This window comes from Theropithecus gelada, chromosome 11 (genome assembly GCF_003255815.1).
Source record: "Theropithecus gelada isolate Dixy chromosome 11, Tgel_1.0, whole genome shotgun sequence".
In the NCBI taxonomy this organism is placed as follows: Eukaryota; Metazoa; Chordata; class Mammalia; order Primates; family Cercopithecidae; genus Theropithecus; species Theropithecus gelada.
In genome coordinates, this window is record NC_037679.1 from 16,464,191 (window position 1) to 16,484,597 (window position 20,407).

Consider the following 20,407-nt stretch of genomic DNA (forward strand, 5'->3'; position numbering starts at 1 on the left):
CGGCTCACCACAACTTCCAACTCACTGGAAGCTATTCAAGCCCAAAGACAATGAAGTAGCTCAAAAAACTAACACCAAGTGTGGTGGCTCATGTCTATAATCCCAACACTTTGGAAGCCCAGCAGTTCAAGTCTATAGTACACTTTTTTTTTTTTTTTTTTTTTGAGCTGGAGTCTCACTCTGTCACCCAGGCTGGAGTGCAGTGGTACAATCTCAGCTCACTGCAAGCTCCGGCTCCCGGGTTCACACCCTTCTCCTGCCTCAGCCTCCTGAGTAGCTGGGACTACAGGCACCCGCCATCACACCCAGCTAATTTTTTGTATTTTTAGTAGAGACAGGGTTTCATCGTGTTAGCCAGGATGGTCTCGATCTCCTGACCTCGTGACCTGCCCGCCTCAGCCTCCCAAAGTGCTGGGATTATAGGTGTGAGCCACCATGCCTGGCCTTTTTTTTCAGACTGAGTCTTGCTCTGTCGCCCAGGCTGGAGTGCAATGGTGCAATCTCGGCTCACTACAACCTCCGCCTCCCAGGTTCAAGCAATTCTCCTGCCTCACCCTCCCCAGTAGCTGAGATTACAGACACCCACCAACACGCCTGGCTAATTTTTGAATTTCTGGTAGAAATGGGGTTTTGCCATATTGGCCAGACTGGTCTCAAACTCCTGACCTCAGGTAATCTACCTGCCTTGGCCTCCCAAAGTGCTGGGATTATAGGCATAAGCCAGGACGCCCAACCTATAGTACACTTGAACTTGTAATGCCTGTGAATAGCTACTGTACTCCAGCCTGGGCAACACAGCAAGACCTCATCTCTAACAAAATAAAATAAAACAAAACAACATAAAGATCATCCAGTGGCCGGGCGCGGTGGCTCAAGCCTGTAATCCCAGCACTTTGGGAGGCCGAGACGGGCGGATCGCGAGGTCAAGAGATCGAGACCATCCTGGCTAACATGGTGAAACCCCGTCTCTACTAAAAAATACAAAAAAAACTAGCCGGGCGAGGTGGCGGGCGCCTGTAGTCCCAGCTACTCGGGAGGCTGAGGCAGGAGAATGGCGTGAACCCGGGAGGCGGAGCTTGCAGTGAGCTGAGATCCGGCCACTGCACTCCAGCCCAGGCGACAGAGCGAGACTCCGTCTCAAAAAAAAAAAAAAAAAAGATCATCCAGTTTGGGGAACAAAAAGAAAAAAGAATGAAGAAAAATGAACAAAGTCTGAGAGACCTTTGGGACACCATCAAGCACACTAACAAATACATACTAGGAGTCCTATGAGAGGAGAAAAAGGGGCAAGAATAATATTTAGCAAAATAATGGCCAAAAGCTCAAATTTGATGAAAATCATTATTTATACATCCAGGAAGCTCAATAAATTCCAACCAGGAAAAACTCAGAAATCTACACCTAGACACACAAACTGTTAAAAAACAAAGACAAAGAGAATCTTGAAAGCAGCAAAAGTGTCTTATCACACAAGAGATCCTTAAGATAACACATATTTTTCATCAGAAACCATGGAAACTAAGAGAATGTGAACCAAGCATTCCCAAAATCCAGCAAAACTATCCTTCAAAAACAAAGGAGAAAAAGATATTCCCAGATAAAGAGACAGACATAATTCATCACCAGCAGACGTATTCTACAAGAAATGGCTCTACTCTAGGCTGGGTGTGGTGGCTCTGTAATCCCAACACTTTGGGAGGCCAGTGTGGGCTCCTGAGGTCAGGAGTTTGAGACCAGCCTGGCCAACATGGAAAAATCCCATCTCTACTAAAAATACAAAAAATCAGCTGGGCGCGGTGGCTCACGCCTGTAATCCCAGCACTTTGGGAGGCCGAGGCAGGCGGATCACAAGATCAGGAGATCGAGACCATCCTAGCTAACAAGGGGAAACCCCATCTCTACTAAACAATACAAAAAAAAACTAGCCTGGCGAGGTGGTGGGCGCCTGTAGTCCCAGCTACTCGGGAGGCTGAGGCAGGAGAATGGCGTGAACCCGGGAGGCGGTGCTTGCAGTGAGCTGAGATCGCGCTACTGCACCCCAGCCTGGGCAACAAGTGAGACTCTGTCTCAAAAAAAAAAAAAAAAAAAATCACTTGAATCTGGGAGGCGGAGGTTAAAGTGAGCTGAGATCACGCCACTATACTCCAGCCTGGGTGACAGAGCAAGAGCCTGTCTCAAAAAAAGAAAAGAAAAGAAAAGAAATGGCATAGCGTGCGCAGTGGTGGCTCATGCCTGTAATCCCAGCACTTTGGGTCGCTGAGGTGGGCGGATCACTCGAGTTCAGGAGTTCTAGACCACCCTGGCCAACGTGGTGAAACCCCATCTCTACTGAAAATACAAAAATTAGCCAGGCATGGTGGCATGCACTTGTAGTCCCAGCTACTTGGGAAGCCGAGGCAGGAGAATCACTTGAACCCAGGAGGCGGAGGTTGCAGTGAGTGAACTGAGAAAGTGCATGCATACTTTTAATATGTGCAGTTTACTGTATGTCAACTATACTTCAATAAAGGTCTTTTTTTAAAAAGACAGAGAAAGAAAAATAGGACAAATGTATTAAGGCTGGCCACTCAATAACTGATATGATACTACTGCAATTAATGTAATCTGTATATAAGCATTTAAATGCATCAAGAAAGGTCCTATAAGAAACTCTAATAAGGCTTCTTAAAGCTGAAAATACCTGTGAACAGTATCTCAAGCGGAAAGAAATCAAGAGATTTCTGTTATCTATATTAATCACCTCTTAAGAAAGAATTCCCTAGTTATACATATTTATCTTATATGGATATTCATGCAAATACATTTTAACTATTTCAAAATGTTTTATCTACTTTATAAAAAATTATAAGGCTGGACGCGGTGGCTCACGCCTGTAATCCCAGCACTTTGGGAGGCCGAGGCAGGTGGATCACAAGGTCAGGAGTTCAAGACTAGCCTGGCCAACATGGTGAAACCCCGTCTCTACTAAAAATACAAAAAAAATTAGCTGGGCACGGTGGCGGGCGCCTGTAATCCCAGCTACTAGGGAGGCTGAGGCAGGAGAATCGTTTGAACTCGAGAGGCAGAAGTTGCAGTGAGCTGAGATCGTGCCATTGCAGTCCAGCCTGGGCCACAGGGAAAGACTCCATCTCAAAAAAAAAAAAAAAAATTAGAGCTGGGCACAGTGGGTCACGCCTGTAATCCCAGCACTTTTGAGGCCGAGGCGGGCAGGTCACCTGAGGTCAGGAGTTCGAGACCAGCCTGACCAACATGGAGAAACCCTGCCTCTACTAAAAATACAAAATTAGCCGGGCGTGCATGCCTGTAATCCCAGCAACTTGGGAAGCTGAGGTGGGAGAATTGCTTGAACCTGGGAGCGGAGGTTGTGGTGAGTTGAGATGGTGCCACTGCACTCCAGCCTGGGTAACAACAGCGAAACTCCATCTCAAAAAAAAAGGTGATCCATCCACCTCAGCCTCCCAAAGTGCTGGGATTACAGGTGTGAGCCACTGCGCCCAGCACTGAACTCACTCTTGATACACTCTCTGCATCTCAATTTCTTCATCTACTAAATGGGTACAATAATACTTCCAACACCATGGAGTTGTGTAAGGATTAAATGAGAACAGAGGTATAACACTTAATTTGTTGCCTGCCACATAGAAAGTGATCCATAAATGTTATCTATTATTACCTGAATAAATGCTCAGCCTCCATGAGTCCAGTGCTGGAATGGCGTCACATGTAAGAAACAAGTCTAACCTCAGGGGGGCAGGGAAAAAAACAAAAAAAAGCACGTTAAAAGCAATTTTAAACCTTAATATATTAGATTCAATTCAAAATCCACAGCAGCACCTGTTAATATCATCTTTCCCAATTTCTTTGGCTCACAATGTTTCTCCTAACACTGCCCCGCCCTTAACCCTCTATATCCATTCCCACTGTCAATTCACAATAAAAAAAAAAACCCTGTATTTTGTTCCTGTCCACATCGACCCCCTTTTTGTATGAGCAGTTCTTGGTCTACCGCTTTCTAACATAAATTAATCACCCAGTCTACTCCCTGAAATTCTTCAGCTGTTTTTTACTCATTAAAAAGAGTAGTCTAGACCGGGCACGGTGGCTCACGTCTATAATTCCAGCACTTTGGGAGGCCGAGGCGGGTGGATCACGAGGTCAGGAGTTCAAGACCAGCCTGGCAAAGATGGTGAAACCCCGTCTCTGCTAAAAAAAAATACAAAAGTTAGCCGAATGTGGTGGTGGGTGCCTGTAATCGCAGCTACTCAGGAGGCTGAGCCAGAGAATTGCTTGAATCCAGGAGGCGGAGGGTGCAGTGAACTGAGATCGTGCCACTGCCCTCCAGGCTGGGTGACACAGTGAGACTCCGTCTCAAAAAAAAAAAAGAGTAGTCTAGGCTGGGCATGGTGTCTCACACCTGTAACCCCAGCACTTTACTTTGGGAGGCCAAGGCAGGTGGATCACCTACGGTCAGAAGTTCGACACCAGCCTAGCCAATATGGTGAAACACCATCTCTACTAAAAATACAAAAAATTAGCTGGGCAAGGTGGCATGCACCTGTAATCTCAGGTACTTGGGAGGCTGAAGGAGGAGAATGGCTTGAACCCAAGAGGCAGAAGTTGCAGTGAGCTGAGATCACACCATTGCACTCCAGCCTGGGCAACAAGAGCAAAACTCCATTTCAAAAAAAAAAAAAGTCTGGAACTGAGCAAGCAAAACTAGACTCTCTCTTAATAGATGAGAAACAGAAGTGAAAAGAGACCAGAGGCAGAATTTTATTCTGTGAATATAAGTAAGCATTGCAAGTATATAATTTAGTATCTCTTCACCCTAAAAGCAGTAGTTATTATTATTATTACAAGACCCTGAGGGCTGTCTATTTAATCTATTTCAGGAGGCCACCATTGGAACCCTTTGTATGCCCAAGTCAGTCATATCCTTGGAAGCCTTCAAAACACCCAAGCCCTACTGTGTTCTATGCTAAAGTGAGAATATCCCTAACTCACCATTTTGTTTTATAACCCTGTTCCACAAATACCACATCATGAAAGTCTGCCCTCTTGATACCTTAACAAAGGTTTCTATGAAAAAGTTCTAGTTTTTTTTTTTTTTACCTAGCCCCTGCACATCACGGTTTTAACATTAGGAATGTGGAGTAGTTGACTAAAGTTGCGAAGGAATGACCAGAGGATATTGCCCTTCCCCTTTTCACCACTAATGCTGGTCCTAAAACACTACTCCTGTAGTAAACTTTTTCCCATGAAATACCTTGTTCTCCCCTATACGAAATATTTACTAGTTTCCTTTCCCTATTGGCACTCAAGCCATGCACAGATACATCTCATTTTTAAGTGGGCACAGTGGGTTCACACTAAGAACTTTGTCACACCAAGAGGTCACTCTCTAACTCTGATGAATAGAATCAAGAGCAACATAATTTTGACTTTCTTGCCCTAATTGTAATCATATCATAATTGAAAGTGAAATACTGTGGGCCAGGCATGGTGGCTCACGCCTATAATCCCAGCACTTTGGGAGGCTGACGCAGGCGAATCACGAGGTTAGGAGTTTGAGACCAGCCTGGTCAACATGGTGAAACCCCATCTCTACTAAAAATACAAAAATTAGCCAGGCATGGTGGTGGGCGCCTATAATTCCAGCTACTCAGGAGGCTGAAGTAGGGAAATCGCTTGAAACTGGTCGGGGGGTGGGCAGGGGAAAGGGGCAGAGGTTGTAGTGAGCCAAGATCGCGCCACTTCACTCCAGCCTGGGTGAAAGAGCGAGAGAGACTCTGCCTCAAAAAAAAGAAAAAAAAAAGAAATCTTTTATTGTTCTTGTTCATATCTGTACCTGCAATTCTAAACAGTGTCTCACACATAATAAGCACTGAAACAGTTTTCTAATTGTTTGGTGCATTTACAAAGCTAAGAAGTTACTTCTTCTGAAGTAAACTTGGGTTTCCTAAGGTGTTTAAAACTTATTTGTATAGCCAATAAAATGGCCAAATTGTCAAAACATTGTTCTTTTCTTCATTCTAACAATCTGCCTTGTATTCTCAGAAATCTCTCGTTGGGCGCGGTGGCTCACACTTGTAATCCCAGCACTTTGGGAGGCCGAGGCAGGGGGATCATGAGGTCAGGAGATCGAGACCATCCTGGCCAACGCGGTGAAACCCTGTCTCTACTGAAAAAATACCAAAAAAATTAGCCAGGTGGTGTGCGCCCATAGTCCCAGCTACTCGGGAGGCTGACGCAGGAGAATGGTGTGAACCCGGGAGGCGGGGCTTGCAGTGAGCATTCTCTCTCTCTCTCCTTTTTTTTTTTTTTTTTTTTTTTGAGATGGAGTCTTACTCCGTCATGCAGGCTGGAATGCAATGGCGTGATCTCGGCTTACTGCAACCTCCGCCTCCCGGGTTCAAGCCATTCTCCTGCCTCAACCTCCCAGTTAGCTGGGATTACAGGTGCCCGCCACCATGCCCAGCTAATTTTTGTATTTTTAGTAGCAACGGAGTTTCACCATGTCGGTCAGGCTGGTCTCAAACTCCTGACCTCAAGTGATCTGCCTGCAGCCCTCTCTTCCTTTCTCTGAAGGTAAAATTTACACTTGGAAAATAAGATGGCAGTCATATCTGGCAGTTAACTGTTCTCTGCCTCCGTGGGGCCCAAATCCAATCTTCTGAGGCAGCAGCAATTGTCAAAGCTCTGACTACCAGCACAGCACTGAGGAGCACTTCACAGTTTAGAACCATTTAGACTAAATTGACCCAAGTAGCAAACATCGATAAGAGAATCACTGCTGATAAGACTTCTATGAAGGATTCCAAATGTCTTAAAGATAACTTCACGGGAGTGGAAAGGAGCTGAACTCAGCCATCTGACTACGGAAGCGTTCTATAAACCTTTAGGCCAGGCATGGTGGCTCACACTTGTAATCCCAGCACTTTGGGAGGCCGAGGTGGGCGGATCACGAAGTCAGGAGTTTAAGACCAGCCTGGCTGGCGTGGTGAAACACTGTCTCTACTAAAAATATAAAAATTAGCTGGGCATGGTGGCACACATCTGTAGTCCCAATTTCTCGGGAGGCTGAGGCAGCAGAATCGCTTGAACCCGAGAGGTGGAGGTTGCAGTGAGCCGAGATCACGCCACTGCACTTCAGCCTGGGCAACAGAGCAAGGCTCCATCTCAAAAACTAAACTAAACTAAACTAAATAAAATAAAATAAAATAGCTTTAATAATGACCCTGTCACCAGAAAAACAGACACTTTGTCCTAGCCTTCTAATCAGCTGTATTTAGCAGCCAACATCCATCTTTTGCAATAAAATGCCACCTCTTAGTTCCTATTCCTATCAAATTATCACAGGTTTGGGCAATAGATAAATCAGAAACTACAGTTAACTTGTCTAGGACCCAAGACAATTAATAAAACTTACTTGGAGAAGCAGAATAGCCTCTAGTCACCTGAAGACAAGTTTTAAAGATCCTAACAACTGTTAACACTTGGGCACACCAAAATGATTACAATCTGAAAAACAGCCACATGTCACTTCCAATGGGTGTCATTATACAAAAAGTGATCTTCCCCCTCCGAAATCGTTTTTAAAGTCAGCTAAATCTTGAACAATGACTTCTACTCTTCTCTAAAATAGGAGCTATGACAGCTACCTTAATGAGATGCCTGATAAACTCAGGGCAAGGGGCTCACTGTGCTGACATTCTCACCTCACCTAGGACTTCTGCTGATTCATCCTGATGGGCTGACAAGTCACTGACTTGCCAAATAATCTTGTTTATTTCACATATAAAAATACTGTCTGCTCAAGACAACTACTAGCCAGATACCTTCTCCTGCTCCTGCTACAGAGCCTTTCCCTCTCTGACTTCATGGAACAACTAGCAACAACAAAATATGTATGTATATTTCAGGTGACTATTAGTAACTCTCTATAACTAACAAGCCATAAAGGGCTGGAAACAGAGCCCATAAAAGGGCCAGAGTGTTAACCCTCAGCAATTTGCCAGTTTTTCAAAGAGATCAAAATCACCTGGGGAAGAAACAATAGCTTTTCAGGATTAACAGATGTTTGGTATTATTACGGTAATCTGAAAAATAGTTGCCAAGCTGGGACCCGAAAATATCAGTCGCGAGGCACACCAAATAATCACAGAAATATTTAAGTAAGTAAGCTTTGTTCTAACATGAACTTCAAAAAGAAAGACAAGTCAGGGCAATAAAAACAAGCAGAAAACATCCATTTCATTTTAAAAGAATGAAAGAGAGAAAGGGAAGGGGAAAAAAAGAAACAATAAAGAACTATGCCCACGTTTAACATGGCCACAGTTATGTGTAGCAATTCCCATCAAGAAGTGCAGTTCATCTCAAAAAAAAAAAAAAGTACAGTTCATTTCCCCACCCCTTAAATCTGAGCTGGCCTTGTGACTTGCTTTAACCATCAGAGTGCAGCACAAATGACACTGCGACCACCGAACCCAGGCCTCAAGAGGCCGTTCAGTTTCCACTCAAAACCTCTTGGAATCTAACCATCATGCAAGGAAGCCAAACCAGCCTGCAAGAGGCCATACCAACCTAGAGGACAGCTTTAGCCCAATGCTAGACGTGTGAATGAGGCTATCCTGGTCCAACCAGCCCCTAGCTAACATGCCAACTGACCACAAATGAGTGAGCCCAGCCAAAACCATGTGGAATAGAGGCAAGCTGTGACAGATGAACCCACTTACATCATAAACAAAGAATGCAGCTGACCCTTGAACAATATAGGTTTATTACCAATGATAAAAATCAAGCTCTCAAGTGAAAATCAGAATTTTGAAAAACATGTAATCACTATGATGAGCCTGACAGTTTCTCAATACTTAAAGACTATTCTGCCAGGCACAGTGGCTCCTGCCTATAATCCCAGAATTTTGGGAGGCCAAGGTGGGTGGATCATCTGGGGTCAGGAGTTCGAGACCAGCCTGGCCAAAATGGTGAAACCCCACCTCGACTAAAAACACAAAAATTAGCTGGGTGTGGTGGCAGGCACCTGTAGTCCCAGCTACTCGGGAGGCTGAGGCAGGAGAATCACTTGGACCTGGGAGGTAGAGGTTGCAGTGAGCCGAGATCGAGCTGCTGCATTCTAGACTAGGCAACAAAGCAAGACTCTTGTCTCAAAAAAAAATAAATAAAAGAAAAAGTGCATGCACAAGCCAGATGCAGTGGCTTACACCTGTTATGCCAGCACTTTGGGAGGCCGAGGCAGGTGGATCTTTTGAGGTCAGGAGTTAGAGACCATCCTGGCCAACATGGTGAAACCCCATCTCTACTAAAAATACAAAAATTAGCCAGACGTGGTGACAGGCACCTGTAATCCCAGCTACTCAGGAGACTGAGGCAGGAGAATCTCCTGAATCCGAGAGGCAGAGGTTACAGTGAGCTGAGATGCCACCACTACACTCCAGCCTGGGCAAGAGAGCAAGACTCTGTCTCAAAAAAAAAAAAAAAAAAAAAAAAGTGCATACATATCCCACAATACTCTGCATGCATAAACAAAAATAAGGAAATTTTTTTGGAGATAAGAGTCTCACTCTGTTGCCCAGGCTGGAGTGTACTGACGTCATCTCAGCTCATTGCAACCTCCACCTCCTGGGTTCAAGCAATTCTCATACCTCAGTCTCCCAAATAGCTGAGATTACAGGCATGCACCACCACATGCAGCTAATTTTTATATTTTTAGTGGAGTTGGAGTTTCACCATGTTGGCCAGGCTGGTCTCAAACTCCTGGCCTCCCAGCCTGGCCAAAATGGTGAAACCCCATCTCTACTAAAAATACAAAAATTAGCCAGGCGTGGTGGCGGGCACTTGTAATATCAGCTACTCAGGAGGCTGAGGCAGGAGAATCACTTCAACCCAGGAGGCGGAGGCTGCAATGAGCTGAGATCACAGCACTGCCCTCCAGTCTGGGTGACAGAGCAGGACTCTGTCTCCAAAAAACAAAAAAAAACTGGCCTCAAGTGATCCACCTGCCTCGGCCTCCCAAAATGCTGGGATTACAGGCATAAGCCACTGCAGCCAGCCAAAAATAAGGAAATTCTTGATGTATAATACTTAAAAGCTACATTGCTAAATGAAAAAAAATGCAGAACCATTTTTGTAAAATGGGGGAAAATATACATATACATACTTGCCTTTTTTAATGCTTATCAATGCATATGATGCACAAAAACTGGCAATAATAGTTGCCTCTGGAGAGAGGTATAAGAACCGACCGGCTTGGGGGTATAAAAGCAAGATGGGGCCGGGCACAGTAGCTCATACCTGTAATCCCAGCACTTTGGGAGGCTGAGGCGGGTGGATCACCTTAAGTTAGGAGTTTGATACCAGCCTGACCAACATGGTGAAAACCTCGTCTCTACTAAAAATACAAAACAACTGGCCGGGTGCCAGTGGCTCACGCCTGTAATCCCAGCACTTTGGGAGGCCAAGGTGGGCAGATCACGAAGTCAAGAGATCGAGACCATCCTGGCCAACACTGTGAAACCCCGTATCTACTAAAAACACAAAAATTAGCTGGGCGTGGTGGTGCACACCTGTAGTCTCAGCTACTCGGGAGGCTGAGGCAGGAGAATGGCTTGAGCCTGGGAGGCGGAGGTTGTAGCGAGCTGAGATCACACCATTGCACTCCAACATGGGTGACAAGAGCGAAACTCAGTCTCAAAAAAAAAAGAAGAGCAAGATGGGGCCTGGCATGGTGGCTCACACCTGTTACTCCAGCACTTTGGGAGACAGGGGCAAGTGGATTTCTTAAGCTCAGGAATTCGAGACCAGCATGGGCAACATGGCAAAAACGCATCTCTTCTAAAAATACCAAAATTTAGTCGAGTGTGGTGGCTCACACCTGTAGTCCCAGCTCAACTTGTGAGGCTGAGGTGGGAGGAGGAAGGATCATCTGAGCCCAGGAGGCAGAGGCTGCAGTGAGCCAAGATGATGCCACTACACTCCTGCCTGGGCAACAGAGTGAGACTCTGTCTCAAAAAAAAAAAAAAAAAAAAAAAGCAGGATGGAAACTCCATTTCATACTTTTTTCTATCCTTAAAACTCTGAACCACATAAATGTAACACCAATTCAAAAAGTAAATCCAAAATTGTATAAGAATTCTCATTTTACATAAGGAACAACTTCTCATACCATTTTTTTCTCTAGTCTCAAAAAATATCCATCCCATGTGCTTACTTTGGCAGCACATATACTAAAAAAAAAAAAAAAAAAAAAAAGTCCATTCCTAATTTTTAACTGTAGGTTCAGTGCTACCTAAACAAGGTATCTAGCCAGGCATGGTGGCTCATGCCTATAATCCCAGCACTTTGGAAGGCCAAGGAGGGCAGATCACGAGGTCAAGAGATGGAGACCATCCTGGCCAACATGGTGAAACCCCATCTCTCTCTATTGAAAATATAAAAAAAAAAAAAAACTGGGTGTGGTGGCATGCACCTGTAGTCCCAGCAACTCAAGAGGTTAAGACAGAATCGCCTGAACCCAGGAGACGGAGGTTGCAATAAGCCGAGATCGCGCCACTGCACTCCAGCCTGGTGACAGAGCAAGACTCTGTCTCAAAACAAACAAACAAACAAAAAACAAGGTATCTAGGCCAGGCATGCTGGCTCACACCTGTAAGTCCCGTACTTTGAGGTTGAGGCTGGAGGATCACTTGAACGCAGGAGTTCAATACCAGCTTGAAAAACATAGTGAGACCCCATCTGTATTTGTAAAATTAAAAATAAAAATTTAAAAAAAAGCTATCTATAATTAATATGAGTCAAAGATACCCATCCACTATGAAACCTTTGAATTGTTAAGTAGGTTAAATAGTGATTCTGGGGTAGGGTCAGAATTTTCATCTTTTACATTATATACTTTTTTCCTTTCTTTCTCTTTTTTACGAGACAGGGTCTCACTCTGTTGCCCCAGCTACAGTACAGTGACATGATCATAGCTCACTGTAACCTCAACCTCCTGGGCTCAAGTAATCTTCCCACCTCAGCCTCCCAAGCAGCTAGGACTACAGGTATGTGCCACAGCACACTCAAGTAATTTAAAAATTTTTTTGTAGAGATGCGGGTCTCACTATGTTGACTAGCCTGGCTTTTATACGTTAACATCATTTAAATTCCTTATAATGAGTATATATTACTTTTGTAATTTGAAAAATGCATATTTCCATATGATTGAAGAGGTTAAAGGAAAACCTACTGGCCGGGTGCAGTGGCTCATGTCTGTAATCTCAGAACTTTAGGAGGCCAAGACTAGAGGACCACTGGAGATCAGGAGTTCAAGACCAGCCTGGGCAACATAGTGAGACCTTGTCTCTACTAAAAATAACAAAAATTAGCTGGGCATGGTGGTGTGTGCTGTAGTTCCAGCTACTGGGGAGGCTGAGGCGGGAAGAGGACTTAAGCCTGGAAGATCAAGACTGCAGTGAGCTATGATCATACCACTGCACTACGGCCTGGGTGACAGAGTGAGACTCTGTCTCCAAAAAAAAAGGAAGACAGACCAACCTACAGTCCAAATGTTGAATTGGAAATACTGACATGAATTTAGGATATACTTTATTTAAAAACAAACAAAAAAAATACCTTATTTTCTATAGAAAACTCCAAGAAGCAATGACCAACACACTAAGCAAATGAGTACCTCTTGCACCCAGATTGTGGTCTCTAAACATCATTTCCCCATAAAAGGAACCAGGATTTGGGAGACAATGTCTGATCCATGTTCAGAAATGAAAATGTAAAAAATGATCTTCGATCATCTTGTCAGAACAGAAAACAAGGAAGCTATCAAAGATTAACAGGATCACATCCAAAGGACATAGGAGCCAACTCGAAGAGGTTCATTTGCCAAAGATGAGACAATGAGACATTAATAAGGATAAAACTGAAATTGGCCAGGCGCAGTGGCTCATGCCTGTAACCCCAGCATTTTGGGAGGCCCAACACAAGTGGATCACCTGAGGTTGGGAGTTTGAAACCAGCGTGACCGACATGGTGAAACCCCATCTCTACTAAAAATACAAAATTAGCCAGGTGTGGTGGCAGGCGCCTGTAATCCCAGCTACTCGGGAGGCTGAGGCAGGAGCATCGCTTAAACCCAGGAGGCAAAGGCTGCAGTGAGCCGAGATTGCACCACTGCGCTCTAGCCTGGGCAACAAGAGTGAAACTCTGTCTCAAAAAAACAAAACAAAAAAAAACTGAAATTGGCTTAAACACATTAAATATATTTAAATTGAAGAGTCTATTATTGAATTGAATGACTATTTTTTAAAAACTCATCAGTCAACTTTAGAAGATGTTAGTAAACAAACTTAATTATTTTGAAAATGGTCATAACTATTAATTAAAAGACTTAAGCATTTGTCTTGTCTGTCCTATACAAATTGTACCTCAGAGAAACCAAATAAGCGATGAGGGGAGTATCTTTTATAAAAAGTACTGCAGCTAAAAAAATTTTTAAATGATAGAATTTGAGTATCACCATTTATAATCTCTAATGAAGTTCAATGAAGTAAGGGATCTAGGCAATGATTACCAATGGCTGCTGACATCATAAAAAGGAGATTAATAGACATCACATGCCCTTGATGGAAGTATACAACACTGCATAAAGTATGCTAACCAAAAATATTGAATCTGAACCTGATCATGTAGATATAACTACCAATCTGAAGAAAATACGGGAGACAGAGAACATGTTAAATGACACCACAATAATGTCAGTCAATTAATCCAGCCAACTGTGGGAAACGCTACTAGACAGATGACCCAGTTTCTTTAATACATAAGCTACGAAGGAAAATAACTGAGGAAGCCGGGCGCGGTGGCTCAAGCCTGTAATCCCAGCACTTTGGGAGGCCGAGACGGGCGGATCACGAGGTCAGGAGATCGAGACCATCCTGGCTAACACGGTGAAACCCCGTCTCTACTAAAAAATACAAAAAAAACTAGCCGCGCGAGGTGGCGGGCGCCTGTAGTCCCAGCTACTCGGGAGGCTGAGGCAGGAGAATGGCGTAAACCCGGGAGGCGGAGCTTGCAGTGAGCTGAGATCCGGCCACTGCACTCCAGGCTGGGCGACAGAGCCAGACTCCGTCTCAAAAAAAAAAAAAAAAAAAAAAAAAGAAAATAACTGAGGAAAAATATTTTAGAAAAAGAGATGTGAGGGTGGGCACAGTGGCCTGTAATCCCAGCACTTTGGGAGGCCAAGGCAGGTGGATCGCTTGAGATCAGAAGTCCGAGACCAGCCTGGCCAACATGGTGAAACCCCATCTCTAACAAAAACACAAAAATTGGCCAGGCGTGGTGGCGGGCACCTGTAATCCCAGCTACTCGGGAAGCTGAGGCAGGAGAATCGCTTGAACCCTGGAGGTGGAGGTTGCAGTGAGCCAAGATCTCGCCACTGCACTCCAGCCTAGGCAAGAGAGCAAGACTCTGTCTCAAGAAAAAAAAAAGAAAAATTAAAAGATATTAAATATGCACTGACCAACTACAACAGACTTTATTTGGATCCTGTTTTAAACATATAAGCTACTAAAAAATCATGATACGATCAATGAAACACCAAATATTTAATATTAAGGAATTGTTATTTTAGATGGGCAATTGGTTTTTTAAAGTCCTTATTTTTGTGTATTTTTTTTGTTTTCTTTTTTAGAGAAAAGGGTCTCGCTCTGTTACCCAGGCTAGAGTGCAGTTTTAAAATCATACCTCACTGCAGCCTTCAACTCCTGGGCTCGAACAGTCCTCTCAGCTCAGCCTCCCACATAGCTGGGGGCTACAGGTGTGTGCCACCACATCCAGCTAATTTTTTGTTTTTCTGTCTCACTCTTGTTGCCCAGACTGGAGTGCAGTCGTGAAAACTCAGCTAACTGCAACCTCTGCCTCCCAGGTTCAAACCATTCTCCTGCCTCAACCTCCCGAGTAGTTTAAATTACAGGCGTTCGCCACCACACCCAGCTAGTTATTATTATTTTAGGTAGAAACGGGGTTTCACCATGTTGTTGGTCAGGCTGGTCTCGAACTCCTAACCTCAAATGATCCTCCCACCTCAGCTTCCCAAAGTGCTGGCATTACAGATGTGAGCCACCATGCCTGGCCTAATTTTTAAAGTTTTTGTAGAGATGGGGTCTCACTATATTGCTCAGTCTGGTCTTGAACTCCTGACCTCAAGTGGTCTTCCCACTTCAGACTCCCAAAGTGCCAGGATTATAGGCATGAGCCACTGTACTCGGCCAAGTCCTTACTTTTTTAGATACACGCTGATATATTTATAGACGAAATAACATATCAAGGATTTGTTTCAAAATAATCAATAAGGGGCCAGGCATGGTGGCTCGTGTCTGTAATCCCAGCACTTTGAGAGGCCAAGACAGGCGGATTGCTTACGCTCAGGAGTTCGAGACCAGCCTGGGCAACACGGTAAAACCTTGTCTCTATTTAAAAACAAAAAAATAAAATAAGGGAGGTAGTAGGAATATAGATGAAACAAAATCAACCGTGAGCAGATAATTGCATATGGACATTCATTATACCACTCTTGATGCTTTTGAATACATATGAAATTTTCCGTAGTAAAATGTTTCATAAAAGACCAAATCTCAAAAAAGAAAAATACATATATTTGAAATATGATGACTGATGAGAGTTCCACCCTCATGGGGGGATTAATGCTATTATCGAGGGAGTTAGTTACCTCAGGAGTGGATTACTGATTAAAAGGATGAGTTTAGCTTGAAAAAAAAAATATGATGACCGAAATAAATTTTGTATACTAATCTTTAAAGCCTAGTTCAATTTCTACTTCTTCCATGAAGCTTTTCTATATTGATTTCTCTCTTCTTTTGTATCTATCTGTACTGAGCAATTGACTTAATTAAATTATACTGCATTCTGTTTACATCACAGGATCTAATCCATTATATCCTGATCATTAATTGTTCATTTTTTATCTCCACAGCTAGCCAGTCAGTAAGGTTCTTTAATACACACAAACCCTAAAATGATTATTAAGCCTCCTAATGATCCCAAGTACCTTATCTGACACTCAAGTTGTCTCAAAAAACCTTGGGACCTATGGAAAAATACCGTATTCTTCCTTGTCATCCCAAGAGCCACTCTGCACTAAAATTAAGTTTTTACTCTAGTAAAACATACAATATTATGTTCTTCAAATTTTACACAGATCACACCAAAACACTGCCTCTAGTCACTTAAGGCAAGCTAATACGCACCAGCTTTCCCTCTCCCAGAGTTCAACTGAGCATATTTATACTCTGTCACAGAAAGAGAATTATATACTACTAGATTTAAATAGAAGTTCTGTTAACTAGGCCGGGCGTGGTGGCTCAAGCCTGTAATCCCAGCACTTTGGGAGGCCGAGACGGGCGGATCACGAGGTCAGGAGATCGAGACCATCCTGGCTAACACAGTGAAACCCCGTCTCTACTAAAAATACAAAAAATTAGCCGGGCGTAGTGGCGGCGCCTGTAGTCCCAGCTACTTGGGAGGCTGAGGCAGGAGAATGGCGTGAACCCGGGAGGCGGAGCTTGCAGTGAGCCGAGATCGCGCCACTGCACTCCAGCCTGGGTGACAGAGCAAGACTCCGCCTCAAAAAAAAAAAAAAAAAAAAAAGAAGTTCTGTTAACTAACTGATAAAGTAGAGTGAAGTTATTTAATAAAAACTACAGCTGAGAGGTGGGGCAAAAAAAAAAAAGAAAAAAAAATTGGCTGCAATACACAGACAGCCTACCCAAAGGAAAAGTCACAAAACCCAGGAAAAAAAGAAATCACTACCTAACTGAAGACCAATTAAGACCACCTGATCTACTGAAGTATATACAAGCTTCAGAGATGACATATAGCCCCTTTATCCCTTTTGTAAAAAGTGTTAAGATAATTGGGTTCACCGGGAGGTGGAGCTTGCAGTGAGCCGAGATCGCGCCACCGCACTCCACCCTGGGCGACAGAGCGAGACTCCGTCTCAGAAAAAAAAAAAAAAAAAAAAAAAGATAATTGGGTTCATTCCTCCAATTATAAAACTAAATATTCTTTATGGAAAAAAATAAGCTAAAGGAAAACAAAAATTTACCCCATAACCCCCTTCATAACTTTTTTTTGTCTCAGTAAGTTCTTTGAAGACAGCTCATTTTTTCAAAGAAAATATGTCCCTCACTTCTAAAACTGATGTAGGAAGCCCCAGAAGGAAGGAAAGAAAAGAAAAAAAGCACATGGGCTTATATCAATGAGAGAATTTTCTTTTACATTTACCATTTGTATAAATCTAGGGTCAGAATAACCACACATTTCCATTTTTATGAATTAATTTTGTTGGTTAATAAATGTTTTGCATTTTTTTCTACTGTCCCTAAAATTTCTTGCTATAGTAGCAACAAGATCCTACTTTTCCAAATACCAAATCAGGTGGTAAACATATCATATTCACTCTGTATGTGTAATCTTACTCTATTTTATTTTTTATTTAAATGAATTACTCAACATAACCATTCCTTTTATCTGCCATTTCTTGTGTTGAGGCTCTACCAACTATTAATACATCAAGAGATCTTCACATTACCAGGGAAGCAGTATAACCTTTAAAAAAAAAAAAAAAAAAAAAAGAAACTTTACATTTCATGGACAGCTAAATGTACATGGAATTACTAAGGTTCTCCTCAAAGTATCCTACATAAACTCTAATCTGAATTCACATACATGCAAAAGCAATTCCAGCATCATAAAATTCTCCCACAAGCACCCAAGTGTAAGGCTCACCTGATCTCAAGTTCAAATGTATTGCCTCATCCATCCAGGTGAAGTGTTAAGAATTATATTTAGTGGCCAGGCACAATGGTTCACACCTATAATTCCAACACTTTGAGAGGCTGAGGCAGAAGAATCACCTGAGGCCAGGAGTTTGAGACCAGCCTGGGCAACATGGCAAGACCCTGTCTCTGCACAAAAATTTAAAAATTAGCCAGGCATGGTGTGTGTGCCTGTAGTCTCAGGTATATGGGAGGATGAGGCAGAAGGATCACTTGAGCCAAGGAGGTTGAAGCTGTGGTGAGCCATGATGGCACCACTGTATTACAGCCTGAATGACAGAGCAAGACCCTGTCTCTAAGAAACTCTATTTATCAAGTATAATTTGGAGAGACACTAGGGAAAAAAACAGTGGATTTCAATTCTACAGGAGAGCTCTACATGGTTCTAAATTTGGCCAAGTAACAGAAATAATGGGAAAGCATACAATCTTAATATCTGTAATTTATGTTACCAGGCAGCTCATTTCTTAAGTAATCTTAGAGCAGTCATTCACATAAAACAAAAGAATATATAAGCCACACAATTAACTGATAAGTTAGTAAGTTAATTAAAATACCAGCTAAAATGTCTGAAAATGACCACCTTCCTCCACCAAAACAACATTTTATACTTCCTCAATACTGAGGTTCTTAGTATATGCAATAATATGCAGAATTTTTGTTTGTTTTTTTGAGACAGCATCTCACTCTGTTACCCAGGCCAGATGGAGTGCAGTGGTGCGATCTTGGCTCACTGCAACCTCAGCCTCCAGGGTTCAAGCAATTCTCCTGCCTCAGCCTCCTAAGTAGCTAGGATTATAAGTGTCCACCATCACATTTAGCTAATTTTTGTATTTTTCAGTAGAGACCATGTTTGCCAGGCTGGTCTCAAACTCCTGACCTCAAGTGATCCACCTGCCTGCCTCAGCCTCCCAAACTGTTGGGATTACAGGCATGAGCCTTGGCCTAATAGGCAGAATTGTAACTATTTCAAAAGAACACATTGCTAACACATCATCACCTTCTCTGCAGCTTATTTATATGTTTCCATATCAAAGGAATATGCAGATATATTTAATGGGTTTCACCTACAGCGCAAAATATTTTTGTGGATAAGACTGACATGTAGAGTCCCAGAGCAGTACATTCTCAAGCTGTTGAATCAGAAGTGATTTTGGTATACCAGATCCCAATTCCAAGGCTAATCCTGTTTCAGACTTTCTAAAACATGAGACCTCATCAAGAACCATAAAACTATGCTCCAACAGAAATGTTCAATACATTGAACACCCTGATATGGTTAGGCTTTGGATCCCCACCCAAATATCATCGTGAATTGTAATACCCAGGTGTTGAAGGAGAGACCTAGCGGGAGGTGACTGGATCATAGGAGTGGTTTCCCCCATGCTGTTCTTGTGATAGTCAGTGAGTTCTCACAAGAGCTGATGGTTTTATAAGGGGCTCTTCCCCTTTTGTTTCCTTCACATGCTCTCTCACCGGCTGCCATGTAAGACATGCCTGTTTTTTCTTCCACCATAATCTTAAGTTTCCTGAAGCCTGTCCGGCCATTCAAAACTGTGAGTCAATTAAACCTCTTTTCTTTATAAATTACCCAGTCTCGGGCATTTCTTTATAACAGTGTGAGAACAGACAAATACACATCCTAACTTCATATGAGTTCTAGATTGTATTCACAGATCAATATGTAAAATATATATGCAGATGAATGCAAGATGCAAGTTCAAAACACAAAGCATTGGCCGGGCGCGGTGGCTCATGCCTGTAATCCCAGCACTTTGGGAGGCCAAGGAGGGGCAAATCACTTGAGATCAGGAGTTCAAGACTAGCCTGACCAACATGGCAAAACCCTGTCCCTACTAAAAATACAAAAAAATTAGCCAAGCATGGTGGCATGCACCTGTAATCCCAGCTACTTGGCAGGCTAAGGTGAGAGAATCACTTGAACCTGAGAGGCAGAGGCTGCAGCGCGCCAAGATCACACTAGTGCACTCCAGCCTGGGCAACAGAGTGAGATTCTGTCTCAAGGAAAAAATTAAAACAAACACACAAAACCCACAAAGTATTAAAGGCCTGGGTTGAGAAGATTCCCTACCTAAGAATATTTTAATTCAGAGAGCAGAAGATACAAAGAGGGAAACAACTCTTAAGTGACTACAGCCTGGATTACCTGAGCATAAGAGGGATACAAAAATGTATTTTTGGTCAGGCGCAGTGGCTCACACCTGTAATCCCAGCACTTTGGGAGGCTGAAGCGGGCAGATCACAAGGTCAGGAGTTCGACACCAGCCTGGCCAATGTGGTGAAACCTCGTCTCTACTAAAAACACACACAAAAAATTAGCCAGGCGTGGTGGCATGTGCCTATAGTCCAGCTACTCAGGAGGCTGACGCAGGAGAATTGCTTGAACCCGGAAGGCGGAGGTTGCAGTGAGCCAAGATCATGCCATTGCACTCCAGCCTGGACGACAGAGCAAGACTCCATCTCAGAAAAAAAAAGAAAAAGAAAACTTATGTCACCACCAAATTAGGGGAAAAAAAGCA

The 20,407-nt window shown here is 43.2% G+C and overlaps 1 protein-coding gene across 3 annotated transcripts in view; it reads right to left on the reverse strand.

Annotated features, from left to right (window-relative positions):
* R3HDM2 (R3H domain containing 2) overlaps positions 1-20,407 on the reverse strand; it is a 188,199-nt gene that overhangs the window by 150,065 nt on the left and 17,727 nt on the right. For all 3 annotated transcript variants that reach the window (XM_025402431.1, XM_025402424.1, XM_025402429.1), the window contains exon 2: positions 3,674-3,736. The gene's annotated coding sequence lies outside the window, so the exon portion shown is untranslated. The remainder of the gene's footprint in view (positions 1-3,673; positions 3,737-20,407) is intronic.